The sequence below is a fragment of the Camelus bactrianus genome, chromosome 9 (assembly GCF_048773025.1).
Source record: "Camelus bactrianus isolate YW-2024 breed Bactrian camel chromosome 9, ASM4877302v1, whole genome shotgun sequence".
Lineage (NCBI taxonomy): Eukaryota > Metazoa > Chordata > Mammalia > Artiodactyla > Camelidae > Camelus > Camelus bactrianus.
The window spans coordinates 46,033,395-46,052,017 of NC_133547.1; the positions used below are offsets into that span (position 1 = coordinate 46,033,395).

General features: G+C 45.0%; 1 pseudogene; it reads left to right on the forward strand.

The window, feature by feature from the left end:
• The first annotated feature begins 17,610 nt into the window (after positions 1-17,610).
• On the forward strand, positions 17,611-17,708 carry LOC123612680 (U6 spliceosomal RNA; annotated as a pseudogene).
• The last annotated feature ends 915 nt before the right edge of the window (positions 17,709-18,623 follow it).

The following is an 18,623-nucleotide window of genomic DNA, read 5'->3' on the forward strand; positions in this document are numbered from 1 at the left end:
TTCCCTTTTTTGCTTTGGTTGCCAGGAAGTTCAAAAGGCAAATTTAGGGACTACATCTAGCCAAGTTCAGAGAACTGCATGGCATATGTCTATGTACTACATTTGCCTTGGATCAGTTTTTCCTGCATTTATCTTCCCTTCACTAACATCTCCATTGCTTTTATAATCCTGCCATATCATTTATGCTTTGCTCTTTTGAAAATAAGTTGAGGTTATGAATAAAGAAGAGAACAACTAAGTAAAAAATGGATGCATATTCGAGGGAGAGCAACTCAGAAGGCAAGTGATTAGGAAATTGCTTCTGAGAGACAGGAGTGAAGGAACGGTAACTTTCTGGAAAACTTCCTGGGAAATGAGAGCAATCCTACAAATGTTTACATGTTGGAATGCTGTCGTATTAGACAGTGATCGGATGTATTCTGTGTGACTCTAAGATGTAAAACTAGGGTTAGTTAGAGGGAGATAGATCTTTTCTCATGATATAAAAGAATAACTTGCTAAAAATAAGCCAGAATTAGAATGGCTGCATTGGGAGGTAATGTGCTCCCTGTTTCTGGAAGTCCTCAAGTCGAGGCCGGAAGGCCACTTGCCAAGGATGTGAAGGGTGGGATTCCCAGAGGATCTCAAAGTCCCATCTGCTGGTGGGTCAGCGTTTTGGGAAACGGAGGCCAAGGTGAGGGAGGGGGAAGCCACCTGCTGAGGGACAGGCTCAGCCAAGAACCTTGCCTGTGAGCCAGGATTCAGGAAGGCAAGGGCCTGAAGGAGAAGGGCCACCTCCCAGCGAGGGCCATCCCTCTGCCCCATGGGGACATTTCCTAGCACAGTGAAAACCGCACAAAGGGAAATCTGGAGCACAAAGGTTCACCCTGAGCAGCACAGGCCCCTGACCGGCCTTCCTGCTCTTCACCGTCCTCTCAGACAGTCTCACGGGGGGCCCAAGAATGTGGCACTCTCAATTCCCCAGGGGTCTTTTCTATTCCCTTTCCTCGGTTCAAATTCCATTCTTCACTCTGATTGGCCGACAATTACCTCATTGTTCCCTCTCTTGTTAGAAAATCACATCTGCCCTCCGCGCACCCTCCTTTCCCAATTCCTCTTACTCCCAAATGACAGAGAGGATTTCCCCGGCTGTGTGTTCCTCGCCTCGAGTTCACAGCTCCCCATTGTCCTCGACCTGGTGTCCCGGGGCTCAGCCGGCTCTGTCCTGACTTCATTAGCCATGCAGATTTATGCAGCACTTCGCTCCGTCCTCCCCTGCTTCCCTGCTACACTAGAATCCACCGTTTCCCTTCTCTCCACTCTGCTTTCAGCAGATCTGACTCCGAACTGCCTCAGACCCTCTCTCCCACCTTGGTGGGGCATGCTGGGTGTGGACAGAGCTGGCCGAGGGGACCGGCAAGCCTGAGAGACCGAGCTAGGAGTAGGAGAGGAAGAATGAGCCAGCCCCACCAGCAGAGGCTAAAAATAGACCTGGCTGCTGTCAAATTTTCACAAGATTAGGACCCTCTTCCTCTCTCTCCACTCCTGCCGTCACTCCAAAACAGCCCAACTGCAAATCACACAGCCCTGTGAGGCTTCCCTTCCCATCGAGGCCACTCAGAATGTTCGTCTTGATGTGATTTTGACAGACACAAGGAGGAGGGGGAGGAGGGGGCCCACAGTGCTCTGTTCTCCTCCCTTACCGGCCCTGAGGGACGGCCTCGGCCCCACCAGCAGGATCAACAGCTTTGGGATAATTTACAGCCTGAGACCTCAGAAGGCTGGCACCAAGCCAAGGCCATAAACCTTGTTCAAAGTGCCTTGTGATAGTTTACAGTGAAGCACAGATGCCACTTCCTGACCCTGGGCCTGCCCCTTCAGTGCACGGCACCCCTGCCTGCGGCTCTTCTCAGAAGTTCGCAGGCGTGGGGAGCTGAATCACAGATGGTGAGCAGACACGGTTTCTGGGTCCTGGGTCTCCCCACACCTGGTTTCCATTCAACCAGGTCCTTACACACCCAGGTCCTTGCATGCCCAGGACCTCACATACCCGTGTCCTCACTCGCCCAGATTTGTGCACACGCTAGTGCTTGCACACCCGGGCCGTCACATGCCCAGGTCCTTGCAGGCATGGGTCTCTTCATGCTGAGCTGTTGGGCACGAACACAGAGGACAGGGCCGCAGAGTAAGCATGTCAAGCCATATCCAAGGTGGGCCATCAGGAAGGGTACACTGGGGAAATGGCATACAAATGAACTTCCAGAGAAGCCTCGTGGGAAAGGGCGGCAAACTGAGTGGGGATGGGCAAGGAGAGGGCAGGTGTTTGTGGTGGTGCACAGACTGACTGTTTGCCAGGGTCACAGAAGTGTAAGTGCCTGGCCAGCATTTGTCTAAACAAAAATGTCACCTTTCTATTTAACAACAAGTCGTGAAACCCAGCCTAACCCCCTTTGACTACAGGAAACTTGTCTTCCCCTACGCTTCCCCTCATATATTCCAGAGAACCCTCCTGGAAGTTCTTCCCTGGTTGGCACAGCAGTCCCTCAAGCTGGGTGCAGGCCCCTCCCTCGATTCCCTGCTGTGAGAGCAATACCAGACTGATAACACTTGACCAGACTCCACCCAAAGCTGAGGCCAAGGGCATCAGAGCACCCACAAAACTAATATAGATGCCCATGCTAGGTGTAGGGGATCACAGAACCCAGAGGTAGTCTTACTGGACATCCCTCTGCCCTCCTTTCCAGCCTGCTTCACTCAGGAAGAAGCCAACCTTTCTCTTCCCACGTCTGAGCTTTGAAATCACAGTGCACCTCGAGCCTCTTACCCCTCACCCTTCACAAGGCCCTCGGCTCTACCTCTTAAGGCTCAGGGAAAGGAGACAGCAGCTCTGCTCATCCCACTCCAGCCCCATTTCTTGCCTCTGACACTCTTTCCCCAGGATGGTTGACAGACAATGGGATGGTTGACTCCTTTAGGACCGAGGGGATGACTCAGCCAACAATCTGGCTTCTGAGTTCCTCCATTTGTTCGCCTCCAACAACATTTTCCTTCACTCCACTTCAGCCACTGATTTCTGCAGCTACCTCGGACCTTGTCATCACCAAGAACTGCACCAGCCCTGAAATTTCCCTTTCAAATATCCCAACTCTGTCATGAAAAGACTTGGAGTAAACTTAAATGTGTATTACTATGTGAAAGAAGCCCATCTGAAAAAGCTACATACTGCATGATCCAAACTATATGACAATCCAGAAAAGGCAAAACCAAGGAGACAGTAAAAAGATCAGCTGTAAAAAGATCAGATTCATCAATGGCGACAAATGTACCGTCTGGTGGGGAATGTTGACAGCGGGGGAGGTTATGCATATGTGGGGGCAGAGAGTATATGGGAACTCTCTGTCTTTTAACCAAACTGTGCTGTGGACCTAAAACTGCTCTAAGAAATGACATATAAAAAAAAAAATTCAACTAACTTCCTGTCCTTCCAGTCCACCTGCTCTAGTACCCTCTTGGCTACAATTCTCTGGTGACACTGAGACACATCGCATCTCACTTTTCAACAGTCCCTCCTGTCTTCACATCTCTCCTCATACAGCTTAGATCCCAGGGCCCATCCTGATAAACACTCCCTTGAAATCCTCTCCATTCCCTTCCCTCCTGGCAACATCCACACTCTGACCAAAACTCTATGATTGCTTCTCTCCGCATGTGCCCAAGCCACTAAATGTCTCTAGAGAAGATCTGACACCAGGCTGACTGTGCACTTAGCATTTATGACGACACCCAGACCTGGGGTGTTCAAAGCCACCCAGCATGACTACCATTTTCCACCGTCTGGGGTGACTACCTCATATCTTCTTGCTCTTGCCTTGGACTTTTCACATTTCCTGCCATTGCACCTTCTCAGCAGATAAACTCACCTCATACTTCATTGAGAAGATAGAAGCTTTCGGATGGGAATGCTCTCATCCCCCCATCACCACATCTAGCACCCTACCTGCCTTCCCACCAGCCTCACTTCTTCAGGCCAGTTAGGTGGGTGGAAGTATCCTTCCTCTCATCAGCCAGTCCCTTGGCTTGAGGTCCAGACCCCACTCCTCTTCTCCCCTTCTCCTGCAGAGATTCCCCAGTATCTCCTGGGTTATCAAGTTCTCCCTCCACCGAGCCATTTGCAGCACACTTTTGTTTCTCTCATCTTTAAAGAGGAAAAGACACATGACAAGATGCTCAATATCAAAAGCCATCAGGGAAATGCCAATCAAAACCACAATGACATCACAATGACATACTGCTTCACACCTACTAGGTTGGCTGCAATCAGAAAGAGGGATCATAAGTGTGGGAGAGGATGTGGAGAAACTGGAACTCTCCCACGCTTCTGGTGGGAATGTTGCAGCCACTTTGGAAAACATTCTGGCAGTTCAAAAAAAAAAAAACCTAATGTAGAGTTGCCTCATGACCCAGAAATTCCGCTCCTAGATATATACCCAAGTGAAATGAAAACAAATGTTCACACAAAAACCTGTCTATGTTTCATAGCAGCATCCTTCATGAGACCCAAAAAGTGCAAACAACTCAATTGTCCATCAACTGATGAATGGAGAAATCAAATGCGGCATATTTGGGAATATTATCTGGCAGTAAAATAAATGAACTGCCGACACACGCTACAACACAGATGAACCTTGAAAATTATGCTAAGTGAAAGAAGCCAGCCACAAAAGGCCACATATTATATGGTTCCATTTATATGAAATGTCCAAATAGGCAAATCTATAGAGATTTTTTTAAAAAGTAGAATAGTAGTTGCCTAGGGGTGAAGGAGTTGGGGAAAATTGGAAGTGACTGCTGCTGGGAATGGGGTTTTTTGAGGGGATCATAAGAAACTTCTACAACTGATTGTGGTGATGGTTGCACAACTCTGTGAAAATATTAAAACCCACAGAATTGTGTGCTTTAAATGAGTGAATTGTATGGTATGTTAATTATATCCCAATAAAGCTGTTATTTTAAGAAAAAGAAAATCTCCTTTGAACCCTCATTGCCTTTCATTTACTGACTCATTCATTGCTCCCCTTCAGAGCAAGATTTTTGGAAGAATTGTTTTTATCCACTATCTCTACTTTCTCACCTCCTTTCATCATTTATCATCATTATCATCATTATTATTATTTATTATTGTTGTTGCTATAAAATTGCTATTTATTTATTTCGGAGCTGCAGGTGCAAGAAGTTGAGTTATGCCTGCTGCTCAACTTACGAGTACCATCTTCACTGTGAACAAGGCCCCTCTGTGTTTTATTTTGTTCTCTTCCCTTTGTTACTGATCCCAGTTCTCCTCCATCATATGTACACACACTCAAATCTGTTTTGCCCAAGTACTTAAATTTGTGTTACTCAAAAAAAAAACAATGGTACTGTTTTGTGTTTGTGTGTTTTTAACATACGCAGACAACACGGAGCTCTACCATTCTCACTAGAGACTCTGAGTGCACTGGTGAGAGTGTGGGCTGGAATCCCAGCTCTGCCACTCACTCCCCAGGTGACTCTATGTAAGTTACTTAACCGTTGGTGCTTCCATCCTATGATTCCAAAATGAAGACTCATTCAATAAAGATTCACAAGTACTTACTGAGGGACTGCATGTGCCAGGCACTGTTCTAGGTACAAAATTCCTGCCTTCATGAAGCTTATATCTAGAATTGCTGTGAGGAGGAAGTAAATTAGAACATTGAAATCCTATTTATATCATGTTTTTTGGTTTTAACTTAGCATCATATTTTAAAATATCTATGTATTGTATGTGTCTCCAGCTTTCTTGGCAGTGTCCTGAGGTTTGCTTTCCCCACATTTTACCCACTTATTCTCTAAAAACAGAAATCTGAGTTGTATTAGAAGACTCAGACAAGATTATTTAGAAAAGAAAAGCAGAAGTTGGCATGCGAAGAGGTACTAAGGAGTCAGCCTTTAAAAGAACTGGTTCTTCAAATAAAAACCACAGGAGGTATCTAAAGGGAAAGGTACAGTGTGAGCGATGTTACCAAGTTCTCATTCATCTGTTCATGGTGGGAAAAGACCGTTTGTTCTTTTCGTATGATTTTCCTATCCATGAAGGTGATCACCAGCCTTCAGACATCAGCACTGACAAAGTCAGGGGTAGAGCTGTTTCCTTTAGTCAGTCAGTAGCAAATGGGATATGCTTATGGCTTCCGTTTATTTTGGAGAACAGAACTAGACAGGCAAACCTGACATTTGCCACAGTTGTTGTTATTGCTGTTTGTCTCAGCGTGCAAAACGTCCCATCCTGAGATAGTGGGAGGTGACGCACACTGTCCTAACTGCATGAGGACAAAGCAGTTTTGCTTCCACAGTTGCTTCCAAATTCTTGCCACAATACTACTAGGTACATCCTCATGCGTGGCCTCATGGACCTGTGCGTGAATTCTCTGCAAAATGACTCAGGAGTGAGAACATGGGGGCAGAGAATAAAATATATCGTAAGCAATACATTTAAATAGTACACAAATATATGTATAAACTATCTAGTAATCAGTTGTAAAGGAACATAGAGGTGGCAGGACAAATATACCAGAATATATTACATAAAATTAAACAGAACAAGCGTTTCAATTAAGAAAATGAAGATTGTCAGGCTTAATAAAGTATTTTAGATACACTGCCTAAACTTAAGGCTACAGAAAGTTTGAATGGAAAAAGATGAAAAAAATATGCTATGTAAAAACTAATTTTAAAAAAAGTTAGTATTACTAAGTTAAAATTACACAGTGTGAGTGTTAAAGCAAAAAGCATTACTAGCTACAAAGTGGTACTCTTTAGAATGATAAAAGATTCAATCTACCAGGAAGATATAAAATTTTAAGCTTGCATGCAGCTACAAAATAGCCTCAAAATGTGTAAAATAAAAATTGACATATATAAAAGAAAAAATAGACATACTCACAATGATAGTTGAAAAAGTTAATACACCCTATCTCAGTACTGATAGAAAAAGAAGATTTTTTAAAAATAGAGAGGGCTTAGAATATATGAAAAAACAGTATCAACAAAACTGACCTAATTAACATATATAGAGCATTGCACCCAACATCTGCAGAATACACATTCTTTTTAATTGCACATGAAACATTTAGAAAAACTGATTATATGTTTGGCCATAAGACAAATCTCAACAAGTTTCAATGAATTGAAATACTGCAGCAAGTGTTCTCTAGTCACAACAACTTAACTAAGTCAATAATGAAAATAAAGCTAGAAAAATTCCCCAATGTTTGAAAATTAAGCAATTTGATTCTAAATAACCTATGGATAAAAGATGAAACCACAATGAAAATTATAAAATATTTTGAACTAAATAATAATAATACACTTCAAAATTTGTTGGGCAAAGCTAACACCATTCTTAGAAGGACATTTGTAATTCTTAACACATATATTAGAAAAGAGGAAATGTTAACACTCATCCCAAGAAAGTAGAAAAAGATCCAGCCAACTGAACCCAAGGAAAGAAAAGCAAACAATAATAAATGTAAGAGCAGAAATTCTTGAAATACAAGACAAATATGCAATAGAGATGGTCAATATAATCAAAGGTCAGTTCTTTGAAAAGATTAACAAAATTGTTAGACCACTAGCAAGACTGATTTTTAAAAAAGAGAGAGAAGACATATGTAAACAATGTCAGGAATGAAAAAGGTGACATAACTATCGGGAGGGAGCCAGGGAGAAATACCCTGACTTCACTCTCCACCTTTCTCTGAACTCCTGTAGAAGAACCCGAAAGAATTTAAGATAAATTATTAGATAATAAGAAGATATTATGAACAACTTTATGCCAATGAATTTGAAAATTTTGATGAAATAATTAAATTCCCAGAAAAATACAGTCTACCAAAAGAAAGAAAAATTCCACTAATTGCAAATTATTACAGAAATTGAATGCATAATTGAAAATCTTTCCAAAGAAAACTTCAGGCCCAGTTAACTTCACCAGCAAATTCTACCAAGCACTGAAGGAAGAAGAAAAAAAAAGATGTCAACATTATACAAATTCAGAGAACAGAAAACCAGGGAATAATCCCCAAATCATTTTGTAAGACCAACATAATTTTGATTCTAATGTTTGGCTAGCTCATAACAAGAAAGGAAAATATTAGGCTTATCTCACTTATGAACACAGATGTAAAAATCCCAAACAAAATATTAGCAAACCAAGTCCAGCAAAGTATAAAAGGGGTATCACATCATGACCAAGTTTGGTTTATTTGGGAATGCAAATTGGTTTAACATTCAAAAATTAATAAATGTAATTAACAGAGGAAATAGGAAAAGCCATATGATTATCTCGATTAAATTCAACATATGCTTGTAATTTTTTTTTTTTTTTTAAACCAATCACTAGATGCACTCCACACCACATTCAGGCTTTAGTAAGTTGTAAGGGGACAGAATGACTATCCCCTGGAAGGCCGATTCAAGTTCATGCTTTACTTTTAGACCACCTAGTGGCTACCATAAAAACGTGTCATACACTAAATCCTGTCACCCTGCTACCCACAGAAACAGGGCCACTGGAGCATGATTGTATAGAAACCAGAAACATAATCTGTTCCAGCCACCCTGATCTAGGAAGTGAGCCTCTTCCAAAGGATGAAAAGGAATGGTTCATAGACAGGAGCACTTTTATGAGAAAAGGGGAAAAGGCTGCTGGGGTACACAGTAACCACCCAGACCCAAGCCATAGAAACAAGAAGCCTACCCCCAGGGACTTCTACCCAAAAGGTGGAGCTGATAGCCCTCACCCACGTCTTAGAGCTCAGGACAGGGAAGATCTTAAATGTTAATACAGACTCCCCACGTGCATATGCCATCCTACAGGCATATGGGGCTATTTGGAAGGAAAGAGGTGTGCTTACTGGGGAGAAAAATCAGGTGAAACATGGTTCAAGCATACTGAAGCTCTTAGAAGCAGTACAGCTTCCCAAAAAAGGTGGGAGTGAGTCATTGTAGAGGTCACCAAAAGGGAGATGTCGAGGTAACAAAGGGAAACAACAAGGTAGACACAACTGCCTAGAACCAGTAACTTGGCACCTACCCCTCATACTGCAAAGGCCAGATCCATCCAATGATTCCCCCAACAACACAAAGGAAGAACTAGTCAAAGCCTGAAAATGGGGCTTCAGGAGGGATCTAGGAGGCCATGGGGGGCTAGTTAATGAACACAGGCAATACTTTTTCCCCAAACTGAAGCTTGTTAAGCCATCAAGGAGACTCATCAAGGAGCTCACCATGGGAGGGAAGCCCTACATAACTGGTTAGTTGATGTCATGGTAACTTCTAGTGTGAAAAGTATAATCAGTTGAATAGGTGAGACATGCCCCATCTTTACAATGAATGGCCCCAACATCAGACCCCTGAGAAGCCCCCAGATAAGGCCCATTCGGACCAGAAGGGCATATCCTGGAGAAGACTGGCAGATTGATTTCACTGTCATGCTGAGAGTACCAGGCAATTTCAGGTATCTCTTGGTGCTTAGTAGACACATTTTCTGGGTGGATAGAAGCATTCCCTGCTAGAACTGAAATAGCAGCTGAAGTGGCTAAGGTATTACTAAGTGAAATAATCCCCAGGTTGGGGCTCCCAGGATCCCAATAAAGCATAATGGTCCAGCATTTGTGTCTCAAGTGGCAAAGGGGTAAGGAGTGCCCTGGACATAAATGGACCTTGCACTCAGCCTCGAGACCCCAACCAAAGGGAAAAGTAGAGAGATCGAATCAGACCTTGAAACAGGCCTTAGCCAAGCTATGTCAGGAAACTCAAGACAACTGGATGAAGCTGGTTCCAATTGCCCTGCACCACATGCAATTAGCCCCAAGGGAGGTGTTAAAGTGAAGCGCATTTGAATTCCTGTATGGTAGACCCATTCCCCAAGCCAGACATCTGAATCCCCTTGAAATGGAATGATTCAAGTGTGCCCTCCCGGGAGGAGAAACCATGAAGGTGCTCACAGTACAGAAACCAGGTGCTGCCCGCACCCACCGACCTGGCCTTCCACCCCTTCCAGCCAGGAGCCCAGGTGGACCTAAAAATCTGGAAAACCCATAGCCGGCAAGATCAGCTCACTCCTAAGGGGAACTGATCTCACTTCATGATCCCAACCTCCCATTCGGCCCTTAAGTTGCAGGGGACCTCCCTGTGGGAACATCACACTCGAGTGAAGAGGGCCCCCGAGCCCCAACCTCCAGAGAGACAACTGGGGCAAAGGACAGGCCCCTCCCCGCCCCCGACTACTCGTGTGAACTTCTCTCTGACCTGAATCTTTTCTTCCCCCAAAACAGCAAAAGTGTGACCAGGGCTACTCAGGCCGTGGCAGTGAGCCTCCACACCAGGGCACGCTTGTGCCTACAGACCAAAGACCTAGACACCTTTCTTTTTCACCTTTGTCTCCAAAAGTTTAGAAGGATGGTGGTCGCTCAGGAATATGAACAGTCAGGGCTGAGGCCTGGACAACCAAACGCCTCTAAAGGCAGCCGGGGCGAAGTCCTGCTCTTCTCCCCGAGGGTTACGGCAATGCCCCACATCAGCAGGAAGTGGTTACATAAGTCGAACCTGCTCCCCTCAGTGCCCCTCAAATGAGGAGCAGGAGAAAAGGCAGAGGAATGCTTTGTTCACCGGCAAAGCCCATTAACAATTCCCGGGAATAAAAATAGAATATGGATAATAAAGTCTAACCTTTATTCCTCTGTGCTCAGTCTAGTTTCACTTGCTCAAAGGGTGCCTGTGCAGAGGCCTTGCACCGGGCCCTCCGACCAGAGCTCCCCGTGCACAGTGGCCGAGCGACGACACCTCAGCTCCGGGCGGTGTGCAGAAGCCCCGCCCACGACACTGCAATTCAAGATGGCGGCGGCTGGCCGTGTGCAGAGGCACCGCGCTGCGCACTGCGGTCTGGAGCGGGAGCAGCACGCCTGCGCCGCCCGCGAGAGCGCCGCCCCTCCCCCATCCCTATGAAGCAGCTCCGCCCCCAACCTCTTGGGGAGAGTGTGGACACTAGCGTGCCTGAGCTCACACCTCTCCATCCTCTGATCAAAGACTAAAGCTTTGCTTTGCCTCAACCAAACTCAGTCTTATTCTATTGCCCCGAACCACACCGGGCAAGGGGGCCCTACTTGATCCGGGTGGCAACAGTATACGGAATGCTAATGCACCAGAAAGGAATGAAACACAGCAACAGACATCAACATGGATCAATCATGAGTTAAAAGAGCCAATCAAAGAAGGATACGCAGACTATGAATCAATTTAATTAAAGTTCAAAAACAGGCAAAACTTAGAAAATGGTCTTTAGAGATACACACATGTCAAAACTATAAAGACAAGCATTGGAATGATACAAAATTATTCCCAGCCGTCTCTGGGAAAGAGAGGAGCTGTGATTGGAAGGCAGCAGGGTACTTGATCTTGAAATTAGTGTTCTATTCTGACGCTGATTGATTACATAAATGTTCATTTTATAATTATTCTTTAAATGGAATCTATCTATCCTCGAATCAGGCTCTGAGGAACACTGCCCTAAAGCCCCCATTTGAATCCATCAAAACCTTAGAATTCTGTACCAGTACTTTGCCCGCGTCTGGGTCTCTCATTCCTAGAGAGTGAATGGGACGTATACTGTCTAAACTGTCTCCAGCTCAGAATGAAGGCAGGCTGGCCAGGCCCTCCCACCATCGTCTGAGTCTCTCCTGAGCAACTGTGGAGGCAAAATACACATCCACACCTCCCCAAGGACAAGTTATAATATAGAAATAGTGCATGGAGTGCAAATCCACACTTAGGGAAGAAATATTTTCCTCCCAGAAACTCAATTAGCAAAGATGTAACTTTTCCCACAAAAAAAAGAAAAATATTTTTCATTATTATATAATGCTGTTTAGGTCCTGAGAGCCAGGCTTTCAAACCTGTCATTCTAGAAAAGGGTTGTTGTTTTATATTTGCATAACCAAAGGTTCTTGAGGGGTATTTTTTCCCCAGAACAATGAAGCAGTCTGCCTCAAAATCAACCCAAGGCAGAAAACCACTTCCAACCTTCAAATGAAATGAAATGTGCTGTTACTTCTGTACAGAAGTCTCTGGGTTTTTTTCTTTCTTTTCTCCCTTCCCTTTCTTCCTTTAAATCAGCAGTAAGTTCCTTCTTCACACCAGAGTCATTTCCATTTATGGATACTCTTGCCCTGTTAGAAAGTTCTTTCTTTATTGAAGTATTTCTCACTGGGAGCTTTCAGTCGTTTGGTTCTGTTTCCGCCCCTTGGGGCCAGAGTGTAAATCTAATCCCTCTTCAACATGACAGCCTTTCAAATAGGTTAAGACACTTACCACATCTTCCTGGAATTTTCTTTTCTCTCAGTCCCTTGGCTATCTCCCAAATGGCAGTTTTGAACCCCTTCTCCATCCTGGCTGATGTGTTCTTAGGCTCCACTTTGTCTCTCCCCAGTACAGAGAGGGGAGCCCAGACTTGAGGTTAAGATCCAGTGACAGAGGAGGAAAAACTGTTTTTCTTCTACCTACCTTATATTCATTGTCTTGGGCTCTGCAAATCAGACTGACAGAAGACAGCTTAACAAGAGAAAAACAGATGTTTATTCGTATGTGCGTTGCAAGAACACGTGGGAGTGCTCACTAATAAGTAATTCAAAGGTGTAGCTAGAACTTGGGTTTATATAACATCTCAACAAAAGAACAAGCTTTTTTTTTTAACACCTTTTTATGGTGTGACTCCGTACAGTAAACTACACATATTTCAGATGTACAATTTGATGAATTTTGATAGGTGGCTACACCCATGAAACCACCACCACAATCAAGATAGCTAACATTTCCATCACTCCCCAAGAGGTGCAAATTTCGAATTCCCAGTTTATCTCTTCCCAGCTCCTTTACCCCCTGGTAACTATAAGTTAAGAACAACAAGGTTTTAGAGAAGTAATGAGGAAAAGGACTGAGCTTCCGGGGGTGGGAAACTGTTGGAAGGCAAACCCGAGGGGAAAGTAATGGTACATAAGGGCTGGTATTAGCAGAGGCTGTTAGGCAGATTCCTTTGGTGCTGGTCTCTGGGCTGATAAGGACCTCCAGTTATCTCTGGTGATTAACTTCTGCCTCTCCAAGTAGGGAGGGATGGTGGGGTGGCGGAGTTGGGAGAACCTTTTCAAATTTATGCCCTGTTTTTGGGGCAAACAGGGAGAGCAGAGAGCTTTTATTCTATCTGCTTCTTCTCAATTGCCTTTGGCTCAAAATAATCCTTATGCCAAGGTGGCATATTCTGCTCCCCTTCAGTCATAAGATGACCAGCCTAGCCTGCAGTGAGGTTATCAACCCCACTTTCTAGATAGTATATGCCTATTATTGCCATGGTTTTAAGGATGATAATGTGCACAGAATCAGAAGCAATTTTTGACTCATGCCAAGCGTAGGGACTGGAGGAGGAAAAGAGTAGGAAATTAGTTTGTCTTTTAAAAAGCGAAAGCTATTACAACCGTTTTTGTGAAATGTTTATTATTGATGCCTGGTTGTCAAGCAGCACAATAACAGCTGATGTCAAAACCTGAAGGGCTGCCAAACAAATGAGGGATTTGTCAGATTACATTTGCCATGCGTTGAATTTGACAACAGCAGTTAACTCTAGATAAGTGGCCTCAGTCTTCATAGTATGGAGTTCATTTTATTAGTAACAGATAAAGCCTCAAGGCTCAGTGATTTAACACAATAAGAGTTTATTTCTTGTCTCTTTTTATCCAATGTGAGTTTCCTGCATGGGTGGCTCTCTCTTAAGCTGGATTCAGGGATCCAGCCTCCTTCTCTGCCATTGTCGACAGGCTGTTCCCAAGAGTGCCCTGGGGATGGGAGACTGCAGGAAGGGCAGCCAATTTCATCCCAACCAGCCAGCGTGGGGAATGTGGGGCCAACTGACGTCCTTCAGAGTCCGGCGACCCCCATTTCTGGGCTCTCGGATGCCTGCCTGTGATCCCTCAACAGATAAAGTATATTTTTTACTGGGCAAGTTTCCCCTAACAAACTAATAGCCCTAGGTAAAGCCTAATCTCACAACAGCTCAGGCTGGTTTGTTCAGCCCATGTTACCAGAGTCATAAACCCCACCGCCCTTCACATACCCTAAACGTCTTACCTCATCTACAACCAATCAGATTTGTGCATAAGCCGATCAGGCACTTTGTGACCCTACCTTATAAAAGACCCCAACAACTGGCCCTCGATGCTCACACAGCACCTCTTGTCTGTGTGGCCCACTGTTGCCTTTAGCAGCATACCCTAATAAACTCCTATTCTCATACTTTATCTCTGGCAAATTCTTTTACTAACCCATGAGTCACCATGTCACCAGTCCACAGCCACCACCTTGTCCCACAACAGGGAAGAACATGGACGGTGACCCATGGGAGGACTTCGGGGCCAAGTGTGGGAGTGGAGGGCATCACTTCTGCCTTTAACCTCTTGCCTAAAACTTGGTGGCAGGGCCAACTTAACCACAGGGAGGCTGCAAACAGTCTACATATGTGCCTAAAAAGAAGAATTTATTTCTTGTCCCTCAGAAATCCAATGTGGGGAATTCCTGTATAGGTGGCAGATAACATTTGTTATCAACCGACTGAAACATTATTATTGTGAAAATTGTTTTAACCTCATGGGCCCCTGAGAGGGTCTCAGGGACCCCCAGACCATACTTTGAGACCCCTGCCCTAGAACATCAGATGACTCTTAGGTGGGCTGATTTCACAGCATTAGGGTATGATACTAAAAGGCCACGTAGTCACCTTTTGCCTTCCTAAACATTTCATATTTAGGGTTAAAATGCCCTTCTTCAGCCTTCCCCAGGCTCAGTTCTAAGAGACTTAGCTAACTGCCTCCCCTCCGCATTAGGGGCCCCTGCAGCTGGCAGAGACGTCTCAGTCCTTGATTATCTCAGGGCTGTGCTCCTGTCCATGGCCTATGGCCTCTTCCCACCTGTTCCTTTCAGCTCAGACCATGTATGGCCCTCCTGGGGCTGATCTCAGCAGCTTGTCCGTGCTGAGTCCATTCCCACCTCTCCTTGAAAATGGCCAACAGAGGAACAGTCATGCTCCCCTCTGACTCCCAAGAGGTGCTCCCTGCTACACCCCTTAAACCAGGGTCCCTTCTCCTGGGCTTTCCTGATGGGCACTGCCCTCCTGCTCAGAGGGGGCTGATCCCCTTCCTCCCCATTCAGTCACCCATGCAACCCTCTCTCTGTGCCTCATGACCCCCAGCAGGAAGATCTGCAGGCTCCAAGGCACTTCTGACTCAGATCCTGTTCCTCCAACTCCTTCTGGTTTGGAATAAAGATGGGAGCACACCTTATAGCTCCTGCATTATTGCTGGAACTTCCAGAACTCTCTCCCTCTCCCCTCTGGCCCATGTTCTTTCTCTAGGTTTACATCTGCGGGGTGGGGACCCTGGACAGAAGCCTGCTCTGCTGGTGTGTACTTCCAGCCCCTCAGCCTCACCTGAGATGCTGCCCTTTGAACCCCGAAGTCAGGGATCAGGCACTTTTTCACACGTCTTATCCTTGCCTGACAGCTCCCGTCTGGGGCAAATCGCAGCCTCACTGTCTCAGTGTACAAATGCCAGTGGTGGTGGAAGAGAAAAACAGAACATGGCAGTTAATGTCTTAAGTTATTAGTCTGCTGTGTACTAACTTGCGTGCAAATGGGTTAAGTGGTTTCTGGGCAAAACGATGCTTAGAGGCACTTTTGAGAGAGAGAAGGACTTATTCCGAAGACATGGCTTTAAAGCAGGCACTGTGAGATTGTTTGCACCAGCTTCCTCAGGAAGAAGATGAGGGGAGCAGCGGTGACTCTGAAGATGCCATGTGTGTGGACAGGAGACGCACTTAGCACCCTCCAGGCCAGTTTTATCTGGAAAGTTCTTTACCAGTCCCAGCTCCTGCCCTCAGCTCCCCATTTTGCTGAAGTCCAAGCAGGCCTTCATCCTCCATTCCTTTGTCCTGTTCCTCCTTAGTCTTGACAGGGCACAGTGTTGGGTAGAGGAAACCCAGGTCACAGGAAACGCTGAGAATGACACAACCAGCAGCACTCTGCCCTCATTCACCCACCAGGGCTTGGGCCCAAGTCTGGCAGAAGTACCAGGTCATGTTTTGTCATGATATCCAGATTTTTGAACACTGGTCAAGACCTACTTCCTGACAAAGACTCTCTCAACTCTCTTCTCAGCTGGGTCCTGACTTTGGGCTTCCATGTCCGTCTCTGCACTGTCCAATCTTTTGTTTTGTTTTGTTTTGTTTTGTTTTGTTTTGTTTTGTGGGAGGAGGTAATTAGGTTTATTTATTATTATTATTTATTTAATGGAGGTACTGATGATTGAACCTGTGACCTCATGGATGCTAATCATGTGCTCTACCACTGAGCTATATCCTCCCCCTGGCACTGGCTAATCTTAGCAAGAATCCTACTAAGTCAGCTTAGCAAGAACCCCCACCCTCAGTATCTGATCATCCTCAATATCTGATTGGGTTCCTCCTCCCCTCCACCCCCCAGGGGATGTCCAAGCACCCTGGCCTGCCTTCAGCAAGAATCCTGGCAGGTCAGTTTAACCTGAATCCTCCTTTACCCTCATGGCAGTTTTCCATCCACTGACCCCCATCCTGCTCTTTGGCCATAAATTTCCACTTTTCTTTGTTGTATTCAGAGTTGAGCCCAATCTCTCTTTCCTACAGCAAAAGCCCATTGCAACTATCACAACAGTCCCCTTGAATAAAGTCTGCCTTACCATGCTTTCATAAATGTCATAAATAATTTTTCCTTTAACAGAATAATACTTTTTCTTTAATATCTTATATCAAGAGCTCACCTGCAGGAAGGCTGAAGCCTAGAAGGCTTCTAAAGACTCCCAGGGAAGGTGTAGATAAGCTCAAGGTAAGTCCTCTCGGAGGCAGCAAGCCAATGATGCTTCTCCTCCCGGAGTCTTGGGTGGTTTGTTGTGTCCAGTGGGAGCACACTGGCTCTGCCTTCCCAGCTCCTGCGAGAGAGGCTCGACCCTGGGGAGAGGCTGGGAGGTCGCAAAGGCTGGAGGGAGGATGAATTCAAAACAGGTACAGAGTCAACCATGTGGACGTGACTGCTGTGTGGCCCACACAGAAGCAAACGCCAAGACAGCAGGACAGTACACCGCCAACACTGCAGTGCCACACACCCTTCCCACGTGTGCCACCAAATGCAGGTGCGTGTGTAAAATTTGATACAACTGACAGTATGTTCCAAAACAGCAATGATATGTGAGAAGGAATGTGGAGCTGAGCAGGCAGTGGGATGTAGCATGGAATTGAGTACAATTTGTTGCAAAAAGAGGCAGAGGACAGGGTGGTGATGGAGACAGTTTTCCTTTGGCTAGAACAATAGCGAGTGTTTCCTCCTGAGGATAGGAGGGTCCAGCCAGGGCAATAGGGTTGTACTCAAATATAGATCCAAGGTTAAAGGACATCTAAAAGACCAGGGGGTTGACAGCAGATATAACTGAATTGTTTCTTATGTACCAGTGAAACCCTAGTATTTAAAAGCATGCCAGGATGCCACTGGGGCATCACAGATGTGAAAACATTGGAATGATACAGAGATTATCATGGCCCCTGCACCAGATAACTTGAACCTTCATGAAGCTTTCCATATTTGGGGGCACTTTTCTGTATGATTGAAGAGTTTCTAATAAATACATGATATTTCTCAGTTTTCCCAAAACAACCAGCAAAGTGGTTTGAAAAAAAAAAGACTGAAAATAAGTAACTCAAAATGTAAACGGCGGTAATTCCAAGTTGTGAGACTACAGATGATTGTTCTTTTCTTTATTGGATTTTAAAATTTTCTAAAAATAAAATGGAAAGGCATAAACATAATAAAAGAAGCTCAAACAAGCTGATTGAAATCCTAGGGTTTCATAGGTGCAATTTTATTTAATCCTCTGAACATCTCTATGGGACACAGGTTATTTTTTTTTCATTTTCAGGTGGGGAAACTGAAACTGAAGCTGTTAAATAATGTCTTCAAGTTCCCACAGCTAGTATGTGAGTGGATCTGGAATTGAACCCCGATCTTTTGGCCCTGGAGTCCATGTTCCCCCTTCCACTTCTCACTGTCTCTCAAGAACAGTATACTCTTCTGATGGCTAAACCAACAGGATACTTTAGGAAGAAAGCCAGTGGTCCTCTCCTGCTGTCACCCAGAATGAGCGACTGAGCTGCAATGCCTGGGAGCGACCAGGAAAGAGTGCTAGTCCATCAGCTAGGAGACAGGTGACTCAGGAGACATAACGTCTACTGAGGAGTGACCACGGCTTGCACAAGGACTCGAAGGATCCTCAGATCCGAACTTAGAAGTAGGCTTCTTTTAAAAAAAAAATCACCTCTGCAGAACACCCATAATTCATAGATCTTGTTGACTCAGGAAAAACACACAACCTAAAGGTTGCAAGTTATGTTTTATTCAGGGACCTTACTGAGGACTATAGACTGGGAGACAACCTCTCAGACAGTTCTGAGGAACTGTTCCAAAGAGGTGAGGGAGGAGCTAGGATATATAGGATATTTGCTGA